Here is a 24,692-nt window from a genome sequence, read left to right as displayed (position 1 = left end):
CCTCTCTTAGTTCTCTCTCTCTCTCTCTCTCTCTCTCTCTCTCTCTCTCTCTCTCTCTCTCTCATTTTTACACATGCACGCACCATATCATTACATCACATAAGTCCTCCTCCGACAGAGACACAACAATAGTTCGCACGAAACATTCAAAATTAGCGCCATGCTAAACACGAGACAAAGCAGCGTCAACAGCGTAGCACCTCTCAAGGAATATGGAGAGAGAAGTGTCTGCACAAATCACGTTTTGTTGAAAATATTTGTTGAGTAAATCTGAGACTGACATTACCGGACATGAAAACGATGTTAAAACAGTGTAATCAATAGCAGTAAGAAGGAACATCCACCAGAGGTACGCAACAGGATGGAAAATGTAAGTGCAGTATCATACGTAACCACAAACCACGAAAAAGTATGCTTCATAATTTCACAAATTTTCTTCATGATTACTTTGCAGATGAGATACTGTCAAAACGACAACAAATGGGCACAAAAACAGACCTGCAAAAATGCATTCTCACTAGTAATGTAATTTTCAGGTGGGCAACCAAATCAAACCGAACAAAATACACATATTATAATTTTAGGCCTACAACATATAAATGATTGTAAACTTTGGGTTATACAGAAAAAATTGGACCCACAGAAGACGACAAAAAGGTGTCGAAATATGTCCAGGTGAATAAAAAGAAGAGTGTTTTGAATAAGGATTTAATAAAAAAAATTTTTAAATCACAAACACGGAGAAACGTCAAGAGGAGCTTTGAACCTGAGCAAGATGATTCCCTAATGATTTCCGTTATAAGAGACGCGACAAATTATGCGTAGGGCAATAACTCACTCATAATCGTAGATATCAATGCTTTGTTATCTCTGTGGCACAGCAAAGTGACCGACGTGTTAATCCACTTGACTGTTAACGAGCTAGGTATATATGATGTTAACAGAGCTGGCCAACGAGACACCGATGCCAACTGATCAGGTACAAATTCGATCATACATATAATGTTAACCAGCCAAAGGGCATACCCGAGAATCACTAGCTGGTGGTGCTTCACGGCTTAATGTGTAGTGGCCAGATAAAGCATACTTTGGGATCGCCGCCATTGCTAATATGTCCAACACACAACGTATAAATAGCAGATCAAATCTCCGACATGCGAACTAGAAAAATCTCTAAAACATTGTACAATCTTTCTTACTGCAGGATGGACCAAGAAAAGGAGATTAAAGTGCCCATAAAACAATAGAACTAATTCAGGAGGCGCAGCATGGGGCTATACTGGTAACAGACAGAAATTATGTTAGTAGTATACCTTGGGCTTAGCAATATCAAAAGAAGACTACACATAGAAAAAAAAACAAGACAAGACAAGACAGAACAGTACGACTATAGTGCTGTAAAGATCATAGGTCTACTTAAAAAGTGACGCCTTACAATAGAAAACACAATCACTGGGGAAACTTTCTACGTAACCAATTACAACATTGTATATGGGGCAGGTCTTGCAAATTCCTGACGGAGCGGATTAAAACACTTACGGATATGTGAGCGAAATATGACAACGAGCTGGATACAGACAGCAGAGTTTTGCTGGGCAAATTGCTCCCTGAAGACAACATTCGCACTGAGCAACTAGAGTACACCATAGTCAGAGAAAATCAAGAAACCGAATACGATGCGGAAAGTGTCACACATTCGTTTTCACAAGCGGAGGTCGTGGTAGCTCTGGTAAAGTTTGGACTTGGAGCAGATAGTATCCATCCTAAAGTACTGCAATACGTCATGCCATAAATCGTGTTCTAACGTTCGCAATTATTTAACGATACAAAAAGACATATTGTCAGTAGAGACTAAGTAATTGACTAAAAATATTCATTTTTGTTTTCTTGCGACAGCAATCACAAAATCATTTAAAAATACAGTACTGGTTTCACCCAACGAGTAGTCACTATCAGACTGCCTAAAACACATGTAACGCTCTATTGTGTTGTCGATATAAGTACACTTGTTTCCGATCCCCAAACCACCATTGTCTGTGTTCAGTCCCAATTTTCATGGGGACGTGAAGTTCGGTGATCCCTAGGCAAGAGATAATGGACCATACACTAAAATCCTAGTTTCACTCTCTTTTCAGTCTCTCTCTCTCTCTAACCGCCTTCAACAACACGAATCCAACTCCACACTCATTCGTCGCCGTTACTTTAACCAAATAATCAAACGTGATTTACATTACGCAATGGCAAGAAATTCCATGGGTGTGATTATGGAAGGCGCACGCGGTTCAGGCAGCTTAATCGTAAGGTGACTTCCCAGCTAACACGACATTTACACTTACCTGCTCTGATACAGAGCAGCTTGCTTAGTGATTTTAAACATGTGATTGTAATTTCCATGTAAGTGTCCTACTTGTCAAATTGTGAGTTTTCTTACAAGTTCTCGTGTTACTGGGATATTCTAGCGCAAACTACTCACAATTAAAATTAAATTACAATAATAGTATGCATACTCGAAAGCCATCACGGTTTAATAAAACAAAGCGCAACTCACAAATGCGACAGGTTTTTTTTCCATCCCAAGAAAATCTTTACTTCAGTACAGTCACGGAATGCTCTCGCTCTCTGCGGGGGAAACGTTGATATTTTAAAATAACCATGCGAAGTTTAGCCAAAGACAGGTTTCGTTTACAGTAAGGAGCAAGTCGGGATGCTCGTCGGTAGCGCTGAACGATTTGCTGAGCTGTGCTGGAAGCAGGAAGAGCAGTCGGCGCCGCTTTTGTGAAAGCCGAGGACAACAAGCGTCAATTCGTAAAACAAGCGTCGCAAATCTGAGGAAGACTTTTTAACTGTCTTCCGGGATATTGTTTGCAGCCGTTCAGCCAGCACAGGGAAACGCAGTGTCTTGCAACTACGGCACGGAGATACGCACTTGTTACGAGGTTACCTGCCGTTTTGCTCCAGATACACGTTGCCCAGCGGCTTCGAGAACTGCTCGCTCAGGCGCACTGAAATGTCAAGGCTTGTAGAAAGAACGAAGTTATTGAGGAGGACCTGCAACCGGCAATTACGCTAGTGTGCGTTGTATAATAAGAAAACACAATGATCCTGAGCTCAAACATAATGATGTATTTCGAACAGGATGACCTTCTACGTGTCCTCCAGTGTGGATTCCACAAGCATCGATAATAATCTGTCAAAGGCATTTGACTGTGCAAATTTAAATCTCCTTTTAAGCAAAGTAGAATATTACAGTGTAAAAGGAAATGTTATACAATGTTTCAAATCGTATCTATCTAACAGGAAACGAAAGGCGTCAATAGGAAAGAGTCCTGTATTAAAACATCAGGCGTCATCGAACCGAAAACTTATTACATGTGGTGTCTCACAGGGTTCCATCTTAGCGGTCCTTATTTTTTCTTGCGTATATCAGTAAGGAGGTAAAATAGTCCCCCATTCGGATCTCCGGGCGGGGACTACTCAGGAGGACGTCGTTATCAGGAGAAAGAAAACTGGCGTTCTACGGATCGGAGCGTGGAATGTCAGATCCCTTAATCGGGCAGGTAGGTTAGAAAATTTAAAAAGGGAAATGGATAGGTTAAAGTTAGATATTGTGGGAATTAGTGAAGTTCGGTGGCAGGAGGAACAAGACTTTTGGTCAGGTGATTACAGGGTTATAAATACAAAATCAAATAGGGGTAATGCAGGAGTAGGTTTAATAATGAATAAAAAAATAGGAGTGCGGGTTAGCTACTACAAACAGCATAGTGAACGCATTATTGTGGCCAAGATAGACACAAAGCCCATGCCTACTACAGTAGTACAAGTTTATATGCCAACTACCTCTGCAGATGATGAAGAAATAGATGAAATGTATGACGAGATAAAAGAAATTATTCAGGTACTGAAGGGAGACGAAAATTTAATAGTCATGGGTGACTGGAATTCGTCAGTAGGAAAAGGGAGAGAAGGAAACATAGTAGGTGAATATGGATTGGGGGGAAGGAATGAAATAGGAAGCCGCCTTGTAGAATTTTGCACAGAGCATAACTTAATCATAGCCAACACTTGGTTCAAGAATCATAAAAGAAGGTTGTATACCTGGAAGAATCCTGGAGATACTAAAAGGTGTCAGATAGATTATATAATGGTAAGACAGAGATTTAGGAACCAGGTTTTAAATTGTAAGACATTTCCTGGGGCAGATGTGGATTCTGACCACAATCTATTGGTTATGAACTGCAGATTGAAACTGAAGAAACTACAAAAAGGTGGGAATTTAAGGAGATGGGACCTGGATAAACTGAAAGAACCAGAGGTTGTAGAGAGTTTCAGAGAGAGCATAAGGGAAAAATTGACAGGAATGGGGGAAAGAAATACAGTAGAAGAAGAATGGGTAGCTCTGAGGGATGAAGTAGTGAAGGCAGCAGAGGATCAAGTAGGTAAAAAGACGAGGGCTAGTAGAAATCCTTGGGTAACAGAAGAAATATTGAATTTAATTGATGAAAGGAGAAAATATAAAAATGCAGTAAATGAAGCAGGCAAAAAGGAATACAAACGTCTCAAAAATGAAATCGACAGGAAGTGCAAAATGGCTAAGCAGGGATGGCTAGAGGACAAATATAAGGATGTAGAGGCTTGTCTCACTAGGGGTAAGATAGATACTGCCTACAGGAAAATTAAAGAGACCTTTGGAGAGAAGAGAACCACTTGTATGAATATCAAGAGCTCAGATGGCAACCCAGTTCTAAGCAAAGAAGGGAAGGTAGAAAGGTGGAAGGAGTATATAGAGGGTTTATACAAGGGCGATGTACTTGAGGACAATATTATGGAAATGGAAGAGGATGTAGATGAAGACGAAATGGGAGATAAGTTAATGCGTGAAGAGTTTGACAGAGCACTGAAAGACATGAGTCAAAACAAGGCCCCGGGAGTAGACAACATTCCATTTGAACTACTGATGGCCTCGGGAGAGCCAGTCATGACAAAACTCTACCATCTGGTGAGCACGATGTATGAGACAGGCGAAATACCCTCAGACTTCAAGAAGAATATAATAATTCCAATCCCAAAGAAAGCAGGTGTTGACAGATGTGAAAATTACCGAACTATCAGTTTAATAAGTCACAGCTGCAAAATACTAACGCGAATTCTTTACAGACGAATGGAAAAACTGGTAGAAGCCGACCTCGGGGAAGATCAGTTTGGATTCCGTAGAAATGTTGGAACACGTGAGGCAATACTGACCTTACGACTTATCTTAGAAGAAAGATTAAGAAAAGGCAAACCTACGTTTCTAGCATTTGTAGACTTAGAGAAAGCTTTTGACAATGTTGACTGGAATACTCTCTTTCAAATTCTGAAGGTGGCAGGGGTAAAATACAGGGAGCGAAAGGCTATTTACAGTTTGTACAGAAACCAGATGGCAGTTATAAGAGTCGAGGGGCATGAAAGGGAAGCAGTGGTTGGGAAAGGAGTAAGACAGGGTTGTAGCCTCTCCCCGATGTTATTCAATCTGTATATTGAGCAAGCAGTAAAGGAAACAAAGGAAAAATTCGGAGTAGGTATTAAAATTCATGGAGAAGAAGTAAAAACTTTGAGGTTCGCCGATGACATTGTAATTCTGTCAGAGACAGCAAAGGACTTGGAAGAGCAGTTGAACGGAATGGACAGTGTCTTGAAAGGAGGATATAAGATGAACATCAACAAAAGCAAAACGAGGATAATGGAATGTAGTCAGATTAAGTCGGGTGATGCTGAGGGAATTAGATTAGGAAATGAGACACTTAAAGTAGTAAAGGAGTTTTGCTATTTAGGGAGTAAAATAACCGATGATGGTCGAAGTAGAGAGGATATAAAATGTAGACTGGCAATGGCAAGGAAAGCGTTTCTCAAGAAGAGGAATTTGTTAACATCGAGTATAGATTTAAGTGTCAGGAAGTCGTTTCTGAAAGTATTTGTATGGAGTGTAGCCATGTATGGAAGTGAAACATGGACGATAACTAGTTTGGACAAGAAGAGAATAGAAGCTTTCGAAATGTGGTGCTACAGAAGAATGCTGAAGATAAGGTGGGTAGATCACGTAACTAATGAGGAGGTATTGAATAGGATTGGGGAGAAGAGAAGTTTGTGGCACAACTTGACTAGAAGAAGGGATCGGTTGGTAGGACATGTTTTGAGGCATCAAGGGATCACAAATTTAGCATTGGAGGGCAGTGTGGAGGGTAAAAATCGTAGAGGGAGAACAAGAGATGAATACACTAAGCAGATTCAGAAGGATGTAGGTTGCAGTAGATACTGGGAGATGAAGAAGCTTGCACAGGATAGAGTAGCATGGAGAGCTGCATCAAACCAGTCTCAGGACTGAAGACCACAACAACAACATATCAGTAACGTCCGCCCCGATAGCGAAGTGATAGCCGTCAGCGTGTTCGGTCAGAGGGTTTAGCTGCCCTCTGTAACAAAAAAACTGAGTGAACGGATCAACGAACAACCTGAATGGGTGTCATCGGACGTCCGTCACGAACAAATTCAACGAACAGTATAGAACAAAATGAGATTAAAAAAAAGCGTTCAGCGCGGTGGTCTGTCACGCTAAGGGGCCCAGGTTCCATTCCCGCCTGGGTCGGAGATTTTCTCCGCTCAGGGACTGGGTGTTGTGTTGTCCTCATTATCCGTTTCGTCATCGCAAGTGGAAGGCAACGGGAAACCACCACTGGAATCACTTCCCTAGACGCTCATGCGGTGGACCTCTCTGACGAGGCTTCCCCCATGACAAGACCTGCCGTAAGGCAGAACACAAAATTTTTATATCAGTAATATTACCAGATGCCACGTTTGTTTTCTTTGCAGCTGATACAAACATGGAAATAAATATCAAATCAAGTAAAGTTTTACAAATATCACTTAACGAAATTTTCATTGACATTAATAAATGGCTAGTAGCCAATTCACTGTCACTAAACTTTGAACAAACACACTATATGCAGTTCAGAACTTTCAATAGGTTTCTCCCTAGTATAAGCCTAAAATATGATAATCTGATAGAAAACAATGAGAGTGTTAAATTCTTGACATAACACTTTATTAATAAATTCAACTGGAAAAAACACCTAAACAAATCTTTATGTGCAGTACCAATATTAACAGACGTAGGTGATATAAAAATAAAACGTCTACCATAATTCACATAATTTCACTCCATATGCCACATGGGATAATTTTTTGGGATAACACATCGAACCAAGCCGAAATTTTCTAAGTCTAAAAAGGTCTAATACCTATTACTTGTGGTATGAGTACAAAAATCCTGCAGGGTCTTATGCAAGGAATTTGGGATACTAACTACTGCTCTCCAATATATTTATTGCTTAGTTAAATTTGTCACGAACAATATACACATTTTTTTCAAAACAACAGATCAGCTCATGAATCAGTACTATAAATAAGAATAATCTTCACAAAGTTTTAAAGTCACTTACTTTGATTCATAAAGGTGTCACTTACTCAGGAACACAAAGTTTCAATAACTTGACAGCAGTCATAAAATGTTTAATTAGCAATAAAGTTCAGTTTAAGAGGAACCTATACGATTTATTGGTGGCCAAGTTCTTCTACGCCATTGACGAACCTTTTAGTAAAACCGACTGATGTGTATATATTATTAACAATAACAAATATGTTAGTATTACGTAAAATTTGACTTCTATACATCTGCAGCGCAGTAATGCAATTAAAGTAAATAAATGTTGTAAACTGACTTTTCTCTTTGACATAGCATGGCTGCAATAACCAAAAAATAATCAAATGTACCTCAGTGTACTATACGTTTACTTGTTTTGTGACAAGTTTGTTATTATCTTTTAACTGCAAGCGTGTATAAGATTTCTGGATTTATTCCACATCCATGAGAACCATTTCACCTGGGATCTATATAAGGGCCATTACTGTACGTCTTTTTCTTTGTAAATACGTATTGTGTATTTGTTTTCTGACGTGCTCTACGTCCGCGAGGATCTCCTCACTATGGATCTATGGAACGAAGAGTACATCCAATCTAATCAAATCTAATGCAAGTTGCGTTTTTCTCACATGACCTCCTGAAACCTACGGGTCATGTCAGCCAGTGTATGCAGTATTTCTTCGCTTAGGAAAAGCATTTGACTCGGTACCACACCAACGATCATTAACATAAGTCTAATTATATTGAGAGTGGATTGTGGATTTATTTGTAGGGAGGGCGCAGAACAACCGACAGAAGAAACTTTAGGTTTGGCCCACAAAATGTGTTGGGACTTTTGTTGTTCATACTGGATATCAATGACTTTGCAGACGATATTAGTGGTTAACTCAGACTTCTGGAAGAAGATGCAGATATATGAAATGAAATAGCATCTGAACAAAGTTGCATAAATATCCAGTCAGATCGAGATAAGATTTCCAAGTGGGGCAAAGATTGGCGACTTGTTTTAAAAGTTCGGAAATTACAGTTGTGCGATTCACAAAATGCAGAAAGGTAATATCCTAGAACTACAACATCAGTGAGTCACCATCGGGATCAGTAGAGTCATACGAATACCCGGGTGTAACAGTTTTTAGGGATATGAGAGGGAATGGTCGCATTAGGCTCAGATGTAGGTAAGGCGGTTGGAGTACTTCGGTAGATCGGCTGCATACTGGGGAAATGAAGACAGTCTAGAAATGAGATGCTTACAAAGAACTTTTGTGTTCTGTCGTAGATCATTAGTCAAATGTGTAGGACCCATACCAAATAGAACTAACATGGGACGATGAACGCATAGAAAGAAGGGCAGCACGGATGGTCACAGTTTTGTTTGGCCCATGGGAGAACATCATGGAAATGTTAAAAAACCAAAATTGTCACGTATTTGAAGAAAGACGGCACTTATCGGTAGGAATGTTTTTGTGGCATCTCTTGGCTGATATTGTCGTTCTGAAAGGCACATTGGATCAACATATATATGCATATCCTTGGCGGGCCATGTCCACCTCTACATGCAATTTGTTTTTCCTCGGCACGATGACATCTACCAGCAGGACAATGCCACGTGTCACAGCTCGCTGTATACGTGTGTGGTTTGGAAAGCACCAGGATACATTTACCATACTCCCCTAGCCACCAAACTGCCCACATGTAAACTCAATTAAGAATATGTAGGACCACCTCGTTCGGGCTGTTCGTGCCATGGATTCTCAAGTGAGAAACCTAGCTGTGATGGTCACGGCACTGTAGTTGTCATGGCTCCACATCCCTGTCGAACCTTCCAGAACCTTCCTGTATGTCTCACACTGAATAAGGTGATTATTCGGGCCTTTGAGAGGTAGGGTGCCCAGAAACATTCTGAAAAGCTTGTAAGGGTGTTACAGGGGGTGTTGTGCTGAGAAATAATTATTAATAAACGTAGCTTTTACGTTCCTAGCTTAATTTTATCACTACAGAAAAATGTACATTGTAACTGATAATGAGCATTTTAACAAGTGGTAACCCACATGCCCACAGACGTCTGTGCGTTACCACAAGTGCTTGAATTTGCACGCGCAACGACGTAATTGGCTAACTTCAGTGCTAAATAACTAGGAAACGGCGTAACGTAATTTTTTTATTAACAATTGTTTCTTAGCATAACCTCCCTGCAACACCCTTAAAAGCTTTTCAAACTGTCTCTGATCACCCTGTATATATAAAGAGATGACTATGGGTGCAAAGTTGTAACCAGTGATCCGTTTCAGTAATCAAATTGTGACCAAGATTATGACTTCAGTTAACAGAGTTAAGTCCTCGCCACACTGTTGAAGCTGAACTGAGAGTGCGTGTGCAAATAGACGCAACACACACACACACACAATTATTTTGATTTATTGAAACGCATTACCGGTGTCAACTTTGCAGCCATCATCAGATCTTAAAATTACAGTGACGCGCAGGACTGAGTGACAGTACTTGAAGTTCTTCAGTTCACTTAAATACCAAGGTGACTGGTCTGCTTCACAGGTCCAAGTGACCTCATTTCATAATTTATTTTGTATTACGTAGGAGAAGTAATTTCATGAATTATTGAGCAGCTTGTGTCACTAGCTACGTTTTGATAGAAAGAAATGTGAGATAGTTAACCCATGCTATCATCTGAAGATAAGTGAAACATTTGTTTATTGGGAGCGATACAGTAAACAGAAGATCTGAGTATTGCTAAGACAATAATCCTACATTTGTAAATTATTACCCGTCGTTTTTCTGTAAAAAGGTGATCGAACGTGAATCTACTGAAGAGTGTGCAGAACAACACAAGGACGTTCGAGATAACTGTCTACCGTATCCTTGGGTGAGGAACTATGAAGGTCGTGGGTTTAGGGAGAGCACGGAAGTTGCAGGTCAGAATGGCGGAACGAAAGCCGAAAGCTTTACTTTATTACCTACCGCACCTTAGCCTTGCCAGCTCGTGTCTTCTCTGGAAATCGGAGCAACCGCGAACGACCTCAGAATTCTGTAAGAAGACTAGAAGCATAACCTCAATCAATGCTCGGAAAGAGAACAATAGACATTCATTACACTAATGTTTTTACTATTAATTTCCTGGTATACGGAAACTTACTTCTTACTAATGCTTGAGACGACAGGAATTCTTGATTTCCACGTCGATATGAAGCTCAGATTATCACTGAGAATAAGCATTTGTCCCCAGTCATTATCAAATGCTTAAGCTGTTTTTTTTTTCCGTATAGTCCCTCAAACCCTACAAAGTTATGCAATCTTAAGCCGTGCTATATTCAATAACACTTTCTGGAAAGTTGGTACCAATAGGTTTGATATATTTATAGGCAACTACTAACAGAGTCTCCATTAAAGAGTCATATGAACTAAAGTATCTCATAGAAGAGTGTAGAAGCGTTTCGCTTTCAAAAAGTGGCGAATTGACGAGTAATATAATACTGCCCTCGACCCCATGGCTGGTTCGAATACCACACTGATTAACTGTGCATGGTTGCCTTCCTTCAACCTTTCTACCGATTTATCCAACTAATTGCAGGAGGACCTACAGCTTAACGCGGACTTGGAATCACGCTGTATTTTCTTGTTTTTTTTTTATGTGTTTCTCTCAAAGTGTACTACTTTTTGACAGAAAGTCTAGATGAAAAAGCAAAAATAATATTATTCATTTATCGCTGCTCTCTCTCTCTCTCTCTCTCTCTCTCTCTCTCTAGCTTCCATGGCCTCGGTTATGTTCTTATGGCTATGACACTCCTTCATCGTGGCATATACTAATCATTCGACCGCTGTGGAGGAGACAATAAATAACAAAACGTTACTAGGACCAGCTGAGAATTGAACCCCGAACCACTGATTCTTAGTCTGACACCTACTATTCAATCAGCGATCCACAACGATTTTTTAAAAAAAAAGTTGCTCCAAAAAGTTTTAAAGACTTGTATCATAGATACCAAACTTCACACCTACTAAATTTTAGAGGTGGGCAAACTAGTATAGCTATACTGCCCATACTCTATTTGATTAAAAGTATCGAGGCACCTATTAGTGGACATCAACATCGCGTCTGTCCACTCTTCGCCTTTAAGGCGACTTGAAAGATAGATCCCTTATCATTTAGCTACAAAATAGCAGGTCAGCAACTGGAAGCAGTTAATTCCATAAATTATCTGGGAGTACGCATTAGGAGTGATTTAAAATGGAATGATCATATAAAGTTGATCGTCGGTAAAGCAGATGCCAGACTGCGATTCATTGGAAGAATCCTAAGGAAATGCAATCCGAAAACAAAGGAAATAGGTTACAGTACACTCGTTCGCCCACTGCTTGAATACTGCTCAGCGGTGTGGGATCCGTAACAGATAGGGTTGATAGAAGAGATAGAGAAGATCCAACGGAGAGCAGCGCGCTTCGTTACAGGATCATTTAGTAATCGCGAAAGCGTTACAGAGATGATAGATAAACTCCAGTGGAAGACTCTACAGGAGAGACGCTCAGTAGCTCGGTACGGGCTTTTGTTAAAGTTTCGAGAACATACCTTCACCGAAGAGTCCAGCAGTATATTGCTCCCTCCTACGTATATCTCGCGAAGAGACCATGAGGATTAAATCAGAGAGATTAGAGCCCACACAGAAGCATACCGACAATCCTTCTTTCCACGAACAATACGGGACTGTAATAGAAGGGAGAACCGATAGAGGTACTCAGGGTACCCTCCGCCACACACCGTCAGGTGGCTTGCGGAGTATGGATGTAGATGTAGATGTAGATGTAGATGTAGATGTAGAACTCTGATGGGGACACCTTCGGTCGGGTGAATGTCTGTGGAGGAATGGCAGCCCATTCTTCCTCAAGAGCCGAAGCCAGAGAAGGTAGTAATGTCGGACGCTGGCGGTTGGGGTGAAGTCGACATTCTGACTCATCCCAAATATGTTCCATTGTGTTCAGATCGGTTATCTGGGCAGGACAGACCATTTCAGGATTGTTGTTATCCACAAACCATTGCCTTCCAGGAGCATTGTCATGCTGATACAAACACTCATCGTTTCCGAATTGTTCCTCTACTGTATGCAGTACGCAATTTTTGTAAAATGTGTCCATATCTTTCGAAATTTAGCGTTTTCTTATGCGCAATAAGGACCCCAAACTATAATCACGGAAACACACCCACCGAGCGAAGTGGCGCAGTGGTTAGACACTGGACTCGCATCCGGGAGGCCGACGGTTCAATCCCGCGTCCGGCCAGGCCAGGCCGGATTTAGGTTTTCCGTGATTTCCCTAAATCACTCCAGGCAAATGCCGGGATGGTTCCTCTGAAAGGGCACGGCTGACTTCCTTCCCCATCCTTTCCTAATTCGATGAGACCGATGACCACGCTGTCTGGTCTCCTTCCCCAAACACACCCATGCCACAACACCGCATCCTCCGCACTTCACTGGTGGCACTTGACATGATGGCGGGTAACGTTCTCAAGGCGTTCGCCATATCCAGACCCTTCAATCGGATTGCCGCACAGTACAGCGTGATTCATCCCTCCAAATCACTCGTTCCCAGTCATCCACTGTCCAGCGGAGTCGCTTTCTACACCTCCTAAAGCGTCCCTTAGCATTCACTATAGAACTGTGTGGCTTATGACGAGCTGCTCGACCACTGTATTCCATTCCTTTTAACTCCCTAAGTACAGTCATTGCGTTAGCCCTCGAGTGATCCTTCCGCTGATTTCACACGATTTTTTACAACCACCTTCTGCAATTCCTGACGATTTCTGACCGTCAATGCATTAGGTCTGCCTGGTCTCGGTTTATCTTTGGTTGCTCCTTCACGTTTCTGCTTCACGATCGCATCACGGACAGTCGTCTTGGGAAGCGCTGGAAGGGTGCTTAGTGGATCTGTTACTCAGGTAACATCTAATGACTAGTCACTGAGCTCTCATGACCTGTTTTTACTGCTTCTCTACTGACACAATACCCCCCGCCTCTTTTTATACTGGTGGGACTGCCTCTTGTGACATCTAGTGATCAATTTCGCATTATGTAGTGGTGTCTGGATACTTTTGATCAGAGGGTGTATATTGTTTCGAGGAAAAATTGACCATCTTTCCAGATAACAATGCATTTATGACTGTTGTAAGTATTCGGCTCATAACTACCTTGAACGTGATATTGTTCCTTGAACGTCTTGAGCATCTGTAATCTTTAGATTAGTTAACCTCCAAACATAGATTGCAAACAAATACATGGTTTTACAGATAAATGCCGTTGATGGGTCGCAGAATAAACATATCTGCGTTTTTTTTAATCATTTCTATTCGCATTTAGCCGTTAGAGCTAAGATACATCACCTTGTAAGTCCGTCCCTGTAAGGCAAGCCAAGTTTCTAGACTTTTAGAGGATAAGACATGAGGTGGATCACGTAGATGTAGAAAATATTGGTCTTAATATATAGGCTATCTGAAATATGGAGTGAGACTCGATCGAGATTCCAAGACCACACTCTGGAAGCTGCCATACGGACCTAAATCATATCTCCTTCTGCTTTTATGGTTTACATACCGTGACTATCTTTTACTTATTTTCCGTTATTGTTATCAAATTGAGAAACTTGGCTAATGTTTTTATGTAAAAATAATATTAACACACATTTTACACCAAAAGTTCCTTCGATTTTACGTATATTTTATTATACATTAAATAGCAATACAGTGCATAATAGATAAACAGGTCTGCTACTGGGTCATTATAATTAATGTGCACCTACTCACAGAAGAGTGTAATTATTGTACAGCAGCGAAACTTGATAGATATGCTTATGTGTTAATGCTGAACCGATTTACGTTGGAAAAAGGTAGTTCCAGTTTTGCCTATCAGGTGCAAATCTGCCGCTTTGAATGCAAGAGAGAGGTATAGAAATATTTCTATATATAATGGATTAGGTATGCCGCACGCGGTGTCGCGGTTAGTGTTCTGGCTTCCCGAGCACGAGGTCCTGGGTTCGGTTCCCGGCGGGATCAGGGATTTTCACTTGCGCCGAGATGACTGGGTGTTGCGGGTTGATATTTGTAATTATAGACACTCTGGAAATATTGATTATCCTTGAATTAATGTTTTATATTTCATGATGTACGTTCCTTGGAGAGAAATAAATTAGTGTTGTATTGGAATCACGGTGTTGTGTGTCCGTAATATTTTGGTGCCGAAACCCGGGAAGAAACTGCGTTTTCCTGCGTGATTTCAACAATTAACGGCTTACTTCACGCTGTAGGAAACAAGAGACGACGTCGGACCGCATCACAAGCTAAGTCCATTCCAATATAATATGATCGCATGAACTGGTTGCTCCAAAACAATTTTGCAGCTTTGTATTGCAAGCCTGAAACTTGCACTCAGTGTAGCTAGTTTTTTTAAAAGGTTTCCGTTCACTTACGTTTGCGCATACGCTGCTTGTTAAACGTTTAAGCTATTCACAAGCGCACTCGTAAACAATCTTACAACAGCCGTCTTTAGTAAGACATAATGCAGGGCGAATCAGAGATACAGTTAGCAAACTTCAAAAGAAAGCGAACTAGGGAGAGGGCTAATGCTACGCGGTTTTGTGCTGCTGTTGATGCTCTTATCATAGAAAGCCCGTTTGATGATTTTGAACATTACAGGGAACGTCTTCAAGAAACTCTAGAGAAGCTCGTTTCATTAGATGACGCTATTCATAATTTTCTCTCTGACGATGAATACAATGCAGACTAGCTGAGCTGTGAGGAATATATAGACAAAGTCAAACGCGCTATACAGAAGGCTACAAAAGCAATTGATTACAAGCTTTCAGCCACAACGTCGCAGATGAATATCACGCCACCACCAGTGCTCACACAACCAACTGTATTCCACTCTGTCAAGCTACCAGCAATTAAGCTTGAGTCATTTTGCGGAGATGTCGAAATGTGGTCCCGCTTCTGGGAACAATTTGAATCGACAATTGATAAAGACCCATCCCTTTCTACAGTAAACAAACATGTTTTCCTATGAGGGTCTCTGTCAGGCGAACCGAAGTTGCTAGTAGATGGAATACCTATAACGGCTAACACGTATGAAGAAACAAAGAAAATTTTATTGAATAGATACGGAGATAGCAATCGCATTATACAGCCGCACCTCTATTATTTGGATGCGCTAAAGCCTGTAGAGTCAGCGACACCTGAAACGCTGAACAGTACATTCCTGGAATGTAACCGTCGTATTCAAGCACTGCGTGCCTTAGGAGAAGACGTCGTGGCATACGGTAAAGTTCTCATTCCGAAAATTCTGCGTGCATTTCCCGCTGAAATGTGCCAGAAATGGGTCATTCATACTAGAACAACCGAAGTAGCGGAAGGAGATGTACTGAAACTACTTAACTTTTTGGAAGAAGAAGTTCGTGGTGCTCTCACTGCACATAAGATTCGTACAGAATATCAGTCATCTCATAGCTTCACGCCCACTGCAGCAGCGCTTCACATAAATTCAAAGCAAGCGAAAAATCCGCGTAAGCCTAAACGAGAAGTACCGGTACAACCATATTGCGTATTTTGCGAAGCTCGCTCTCATTGGGTCCAAGATTGCAACATAGTAACTGACAGCCAACAACGTATCGATAAACTAAAGCAAGATAATCGCTGTTTTATATGTCTAAACCGAGGTCATAATGCTAGAAACTGCAGTAAGAAGGGCAAGGTCTCGTGTTCTAAGTGCAAGAAAAGTCATCACAAGGCTATCTGTACTGACATTGTTGCCTCTTCTTCATCTTCTCAGCAAATTAGCTCTACATCTGTAGGGAGAATCGACATAAGTTCAGCAGGTTTTACTTATCTTCAGACAGCTCGAGTTTGGGTCAGTGGACCTGCAGGATTAAGCAAACTTACTCGCTGCGTTCTGTATAGCGGTAGTCAGTCAAGCTTCATTTCCAAGTTCCTGATTGATGAGCTAGGTTTAAGAACTATAGAACATCGTGATCTATCTGTCAACGCCTTTGAAATGCCATCCGCAACTTCAACGCATCGTAGAGTCGTAGAATTCACACTACAGGGTACATGGACTAATTCCAAGACGTCTATGACTGCGTTACTCCTTTTCCGCGCACCCAACTGTGCCTTCCGATTTAAGAAAACTTGTACGCACACGGGGACTTCAGTTTGCGGACCTAAGGGATGGTACAGAAGATCTTCCCATCGAGATTCTTATCGGAGCAGATTACTATTGGAAAATCGTTAAAGATTCCCCTCCGATTCGACTAATGTCATCAGTTGTTCTGGTACCTTCCATTCTAGGTTGGATTCTTAGTGGAAGCAAATCAAGCACCACGGCTAACCTTGTGACGGCAAACTACATCAGTTTAGAAACAGCGACAACAACAGACGATATTTTACGACGTTTCTGGAATTTAGAAACAATGGGAATCACAGAAGATGAAACAACAACTCTGAATCAGAAGGAATTGGCGTTATTGCAAGATTTCTCAAAATCCTACTGCATCGAAGACAAAAGAAGAGTGGTGTCTTTCCCCAGAAAACCCAACGTTATATTATCTAATAATCTTCAGCAAGCAGAGAAGAGATTTGCTTCACTGGAGAAAAAATTTACGAAGGACAAGAAACTGAAACAAATTTACGAGGTGCAAATGATAGAACACATCAAGAAGAAACACGTGGAAGTCACCCCTTCTGGACAAAAATTGCGTGACACATTTTATCTGCCACATCATGCAGTAAAGAAAGAAAAGTTAGGTGCCATCAAATGGAGGATTGTATTTGATGGTTCGTCGCACGACCAGAGTGCACGTTCATTGAATGACTCTTTAGAAATAGGTCCTAATTTACTTCCTGACATTCTTTCAATATTACTGAGATATCGTCTACATCAAGTAGCCGTAATTGCCGATATCAAACAAGCATTTCTACAGTTAGTTCTTCGCAGGAAAGATAGAGATCTCACGAGTTTTTTTGGTACAAAGTAATCGTAGATCAACAAGGAAACTATATTACAACTGACGAAAGGATTACATACCGCTTCACCCGGCTACCTTTCAGACTTACCTGCAGTCCGTTTCTTCTTGCAGCCACGCTGAAAGAACTTGCTGTAATGCACAAAACGAATTTTCCGCAAGCTGCTTTACTTGTTGAAGATAATATGTACATGGAGGATTTTGTAGCAGGTGCTAAAGATGACAATGCCGTAATTAATTTATTTTATGAGCTTACATCACTCATGGGACAGATCAGTCTACCAATGGCAAAGTGTGCCACAAATTCAAGCCAATATATGGCAATCAGAAGGTGTCATAAACACTACAGATACGGAGGTACTGGGAGTCCACTGGAACACACAGACTGATACGCTCAGTGTTGTTCACAACAATGTTACCGACAATGTTATAAATCGTCCTGCCACTAAGCGAGAAGTACTACGAAACACTGCTAGATTCTATGACCCATTGGGTTTGTTGTCGCCTGTGTCCCACACTGCAAAAATAATTTTTCAAGAAATTTGGTCAAGAGGAATTGAATGGGATGAGCTTTTACCCCTTGATCTTAGCAAACGCTGGCGAATGTGGGTATCAACATTGCCATCATGTTCACACATAAAAATGCCCCGACGGGTTGGTGTATCTGAAAACACTGAGCCAGAAATCCATGTCTTTTGCGACGCATCAGAAAAGGCCTACGGAGCAGTCCTTAATGTACGGTGCACCACAACAAATATGGTATCAGGCCATTTAGTTTGCAATAAAAACCGACTAGCTCCCATCAAAAAAATAACTCTTCCACGGCTGGAACTTCTAGCGACACTTCTTGGATAAAGACTACTTCATTATTTCTGTAAGGCCACGAGCTATAATGCAAGTCGTGCAACATTGTGGACTGACTCAACTGTAGCCTTAGGATGGATACAACAAGACCCTAATCGATGGAAAACCTTTGTTTCAAACCGTGTTACGGAAATACAATGACTAACGAATCCGTCACAGTGGAGGCACTGCCCTGGTGACGAAAATCCAGCTGATCTAACCTCCATAGGTACCACAGTAGATAAACTTCACCATGCTTCTGTATGGTTCCATGGACCTGCTTGGTTAACAAAGAACAGAACACAGTGGCCTCGAATTTTACAGACGAAAGAGCACTCCTTGCCAGAAAAGAAGAAATTAACAGACCAAGTCTTCATGGTACAAACAACGATTCCTGTTTTAACAGCTGCACGGTACAGTAGCTACTTCAAGCTGTTAAGAGTTACAGGGTGGGTACTTCCCTTTAAACGGCACTTATTGAAAGAAAACAGAACATCTGGAGAACTAACAGCATCAGATTTGGGCGAAGCACACACTTACTGGATTCAAGTTGTTCAACAGCAACATTTTGCGCTCGAACTGCATGTACCATACAACAACATGCCTCTACCACGTAATTCTCAGATAGCTCGTTACATTCTTGGATAATGGTCTTATTCGTCTCGGTGGACGGCTGCAGTTTGCAGAATTACCCAGAATCAACGCCACCCGATTCTTCTTGAAGGACATCATCATTTCACACGTTTACTGATCCAGCAGACTCACATTCGTTTGCATCACCTTGGAGTAAACATAGTGTTCTCTGAACTGAGAACAGAATTCTGGATCCTTAGAGCTCGACAGGCAATTAAACATGTTCTACACCGTTGCCTACCTTGTAAGGTGGTGAAAGCTCACGTTGTTCAACAAACTGAGACTCCATTACCAGCTAAACGACTCTCACCACTGAAACCATTTACAGTAACAGGTATTGACTTTGCTGGTCCATTATATGTCAGACAAGGACATATTACGAAGAAAGCGTATATTGCTCTATTCACATGCGCAACAACACGAGCCATACACCTGGAACTATGCTCAGATATGTCAACTGACAGATTTCTTCAAGCCCTACAAAGGTTTGTCGGAAGACGAGGAGTGCCCAGCACAATTTACACTGATAATGCTACTACCTTCCATGCCACGCACTTAGAGCTGAAGGAGCTCTGGCGGGCTCTCATGGCAAGCAAGACGAACAAGTACCTCGCCCAGCAAGCCATCACTTGGAAATTCATCGCCCCACACGCGCCTTGGTGGGGAGGATTCTGGGAACGGATGTTGGGATCTGTCAAACGCTGCCAGAGAAAAGTTTCAGGACAGTCACAGTTGGACGAAGAAGGTCTCAACACAATCCTGGTCAGCATACAAGCAGCACTAAACTCTAGACCAATTACGCAAGGGGGAGATGAATCTGAGCCACTGACGCCCGCACATTTCCTTGTAGGTGATCGACTCACACTACTACCTACTGGTTCAGAATCACCAGTTAGAAAGGACTTGTCCAAGGAATTTCAACGGCTGCAGAAGATGGTAGAACACTTCTGGAACAGGTGGAAGAAAGAATATCTCATCCTGCTCCAAAACTTCCATGAAACTCATCAACCTAGGCCAGGTTCAGGAAGACTCCAGCTGGGTGATGTCGTTCTTCTACAATAGGATGTTCGTCCACGACACATGTGGAGGAAGGCGCGGATAGAAGATCTTCATAAAGGAAGAGACGGGAAAATACGAACTGTAACCTTACGAACTTCAGAAGGATCCATAATCTCACGTCCCGTTCAACTGGTCATTCCTCTAGAAGTTGACCAGGGTGGGGAGGGTGTTGCGGGTTGATATTTGTAATTATAGACACTCTGGAAATATTAATTATCCTTGAATAAATGTTTTATATTCCATGATGTACGTTCCTTGGAGAGAAATAAATTAGTGTTGTATTGGAATCACGGTGTTGTTGTTTCCTCTTCATCATCATCATTCATCCCCATTACGGTCAGAGGAAGGCAACGGCCAACCATCTCCATTAGGACTTTGCCTAGTACAGCAGTGCGGGTCTCCCGCATCGTTCCCCTACGCTCTGTCAAGAAGCATGGGACTTCATTTCCATTATCCATAGTGGATTAGGAACGAGACATGTGCAGAAAACGTCGAAAATGTGAGACAGACATAATGCTGATTTTACGTATTATTAACCACTGCTTCTACAATTTGTTCAGTATACCACCGGAGACGTCGACGAGATGCTGCATCCGTAAAACGACGAGATCAATAGCGCCAGAGTTGTACCTAGTGGCCAAAAATGGAAATAATTTTTTTTTTTTTTTACAGCGTAAATCGGTTCCGCACTAACGCATTAGCGTAGCTACGAAGTTCCGCTGCCATACGATACTCACACCCCACACTGGACATAAGTCAGTAGGTGCGCTTTAATTATAACCACCCTGTCATCATCCTATACAGTTTTGCAAGATGTAACAGACTGATTCAAATGGCTCTGAGCACTATGGGACTTAACTTCTGAGGTCATCAGTCCCCTAAACTCAGAACTACTTAAACCTAACTAACCTAAGGACATCACACACATCCATGCCCGAGCCAGGATTCGACCCTGCGACCGTAGCGGTCGCGCGGCTCCAGACTGTAGCGCCTAGAACCGCTCTGTCACTCCGGCCGGCAAGATGTAACAGGTTGAATAATTAGCTATCGCTTTGTACAGATAAGATGTGTAGGAACTCACAATTTTAACGTCTGTATAACATGGAACTCTATGCAGGGGTGGTTAGCATAGCTTTAGGCACCCGCGAGAACCCGCTTGCTCGTACTCACCTGGGCTACGAGCTCAGCGACATAGCGACCTGTAAACCTCACCTGCCCATATTTTACTGCACGAGTTCATCCTTCTACTGACACATCTGTCTACATTGAAATAAATAATAGTCCACGAAAGATGTTGCTTTGCCTGTGAATACAGCGTGACACTTATTGAACTATATAAAATAAAATTGTCATAAATTCTGAACGGCTTGCGTTAGGACGTTCAAACTGCACGGTTTGCCGCGGGGCATGATGGGAATTAGTATCTACATGCATGATTTGATTTAGCGACGAAGCTCATTTTCATTTGGATGGGTTCGTCAATAACTTAAATTGGCGTATTTGGGAGACTGAGAATCCGCATTTCACTATCGAGAAGTCTCTTCGCCCTCAACGGGTGACTGTGGGGTGTGCAATGTCCAGTCACGGAATAATCTGTGCCATACTGCTTGATGTCACTGTGACTACCGAACGGTACGTGAAGATTTTGGAAGATGGTTTCGTCCCCATTATCCAAAGTGACATTGATTTTTACAAGATGTGGTTCATGCAAGACGGAGCTCGTCCTCATCGAAGCAGGAGAGTGTTTGATGTCCTCGAGGAACACTTTTGGGACCGTATACTGGCTCTGAGGTACCCAGAGGCCACTGGTATGGGCCTCGATTAGCCCAATATTCTCCGGATCTGAACACATGCGACTGCTTTTTGTGGGGCTATGTTAAAAACAAGGTGTACAGCAATAACCCCAAAACCACTTCTGAGCCGAAAACAGTCATTCAGGAGGTTATCGACAGCATCAATGTTCCGTCACTTCAGCGGGTCATGCAGAATTTCGCTATTCGTCTGCGCCACATTATCGCCAATGCAGGCAGGCATATCGAACATGTAATAATCTAAATCCGAATATATGTAGTGACGTTTACATGTTGAATGAAGTTTGTGCACGCCCTAGTTAGTAACTAGTTTACGTTCTTCTTCATATAGTTCAATAATTGTCACCCTGTGAGTGATAATGTTGTTGAAGTCCTGTGTTCTCCAGTGAAGCTGATATTATTAAGTTTCAGATCTCGCTCAAGGTAACTTGTGCTCAGCACCAGAATACAGGGAACGTTCACACGAGCCACTAACTCAGAGTAATCGTCTTCCCAATAACCTCCCTATGAAAAATTAGACATACAGGCAAAAGTTAAGTACTCGTTTCTACAATGTAATGCAACAGCTTAAATTAGACCAAAAAATTATGAAGATTATTCTATTTAACTGTAAAATCCATACATAAAAGTATCGATGTTTTCAAACTATGTTTAATGTTTTTGACAATCTGTTAAAAGTAAATGAAGTAGTAGAAATTGATTAAATAAACTTAAAGCATAATAATGAATGGTTATATAGTTATAAGAATTACAACGACTGTTATATTCATAGTTTAACTGAAAATGTTTAATACTTTTGACAAAGCAAATAGGAAAGTCGGGAATCCACTTTGGGTTTTCAACTCACGATTGCATCGATGACCTTGGCGCTAAGCTGGTGCGGAAGGGATGGAACGAGCCCAAAACACAGCATCGCAGGCAGGGTAGCCAGGTTTGCGTTCATAACTGTATCAAGTCTGGTGATGTTATCATTTTTTGAGTGCTAAAACTGTGCATAATCGAGGGAAGGTTGGTGTGGCAGCGACGTTTGTGTCGTAAATCCGTCTCCAGAAATTGCAGTTTTACGAAAAGCAAGAATATCCAGCGTTAATCTACGACGGAATTTAAAACTAACGTAACACCTAGAAAAATGCCTACCACAAGGAACGTGGTAGTAATGAATTAACTTCGTCTTACTGGAGACTTGAGGAGCCTAGCCTATTACCATTCTGAAATTTTCGACTACAGTACCACAATAACTACGATAAACAAAGCAAGACTTTTTAATAAATCTAAGTGAACAGAAGTTCGCTGAATATAACGGTCACAGACTTCTTATATGACTACTGAACAGATTCAGTTATTTAGAAGTATCTGTTGAATTCATTATCCTAAAGTCACAAACTGAATCCTAACTTCCTTTTCAGTTTGTTTAAATATTGTAGAGTGAATTTAAACGGTGAAAAGATCGTATAAAACAATTTCAGAATTACGAAGTGTGTTTAGCTGGAAAAGACAGCTTTACGTTATATTTGTGCGCGCGCGCGCGTGTTTGTGTGTGAGTGTGTGTGTGTGTGTGTGTGTGTGTGTGTGTGTGTAAAATTGAATGGTCGCATTGGTAATTCACTAAACGCTTCAGATATTTAAATTACTTTCACTAAATTTTCAGTGATTAAATTTTCATTAATATTTACTGCAAAGTTTAATGATGGTAGCCACTGAGCAACGTCATAATCTCACAGCTTGAATCCCGCTCGATTCCGAGTAGAACACTGAAAAATAACTGTAATAACGTAAATTCATTTCAGTAACATTAAAAAAACTTCTGAAAAAATAAAGCTAAACTGTTTTTTCACAGCTGGTGAGCACAGATCTTCATAGAATTCGTATCTTTTTCAGAGGGACTGTCGTACGGTAAGATTATACCAGATTCCAGTCCATTCTCTACTGTGGTGCGGATAAAGCTATAAGACCGGCAGTGAAGTGATTATCCAGTGCAACAACCTTCGTTGTGTGCCGAAATCATTGTAAATCGAGCCTTGTTATTCTCATCGCGCTTTGGAGAGAGGTCCAAGAGATAAACCTAACAATATTCCGTTAGGTTACACATTGTCAATTTAGTAATTCAGTGCTACAGTCAGCAAAAAATAGTAAAAGTTATATATTGCAGATTAATTATCAGTACTCAAATGAGTGAACAAAAGGCTTTCGTTTTCTGGGAAGAGAGAGAGGTAGGCCAGTATGGCTTCTTTTTTTTACGATAGGCGAGGCAGCGGCAGAGTCGAGCGCTGCGCGGCTGTAAAACAGGGCGATGACAGCGGCTTGTTTTTTCGTAACTCCGTGGGCGTCGAAGTGTTTTCCTTCCAGCAACTACACCACAGAAAGCAACCACAGTTGTTACAATATCTAAAAATTGCTAGTTTCTTTGTTAAAAAGAAATACTTCCCTGTTACGGGAACATTAAAAAGTTCAGTTACGCCCGATTCTTGTACTTCGAAAATTTTAGGAGAATCGGCCACATGTGGAATCGGTGGGTCGGTTACAACAAACATCTGTTAAAATATTCTTGCCTTGCGGTACATTACTTACAAAATTCCAGGATATTGAAACACTGCTCTGTTACCAAATTAACGAAAATTGTCCATTTTACTCACGTTTTACATGCGCATTCGCAACACTATGACCAGCAGCGAACATTTACACAACACTGACAAAATCTAGCAGCAAGCTAGAGAGCATAGTCGCACTCACCATCACAGTAGCGAGAAAAGACGCAGGGGCATAGCGTAAGCTGTATTACTCATTAACTAATCACGCATAAGCCTGGAAGTAATGTCATCACAAAATTCAAAAATATTGTTGGACTCCAGAATGATATTCCGGGACCGGCCTCTGTGACC

This window comes from Schistocerca cancellata, chromosome 4 (assembly GCF_023864275.1).
Source record: "Schistocerca cancellata isolate TAMUIC-IGC-003103 chromosome 4, iqSchCanc2.1, whole genome shotgun sequence".
In the NCBI taxonomy this organism is placed as follows: Eukaryota; Metazoa; Arthropoda; class Insecta; order Orthoptera; family Acrididae; genus Schistocerca; species Schistocerca cancellata.
Note: the sequence above shows the minus strand (reverse complement) of the source record.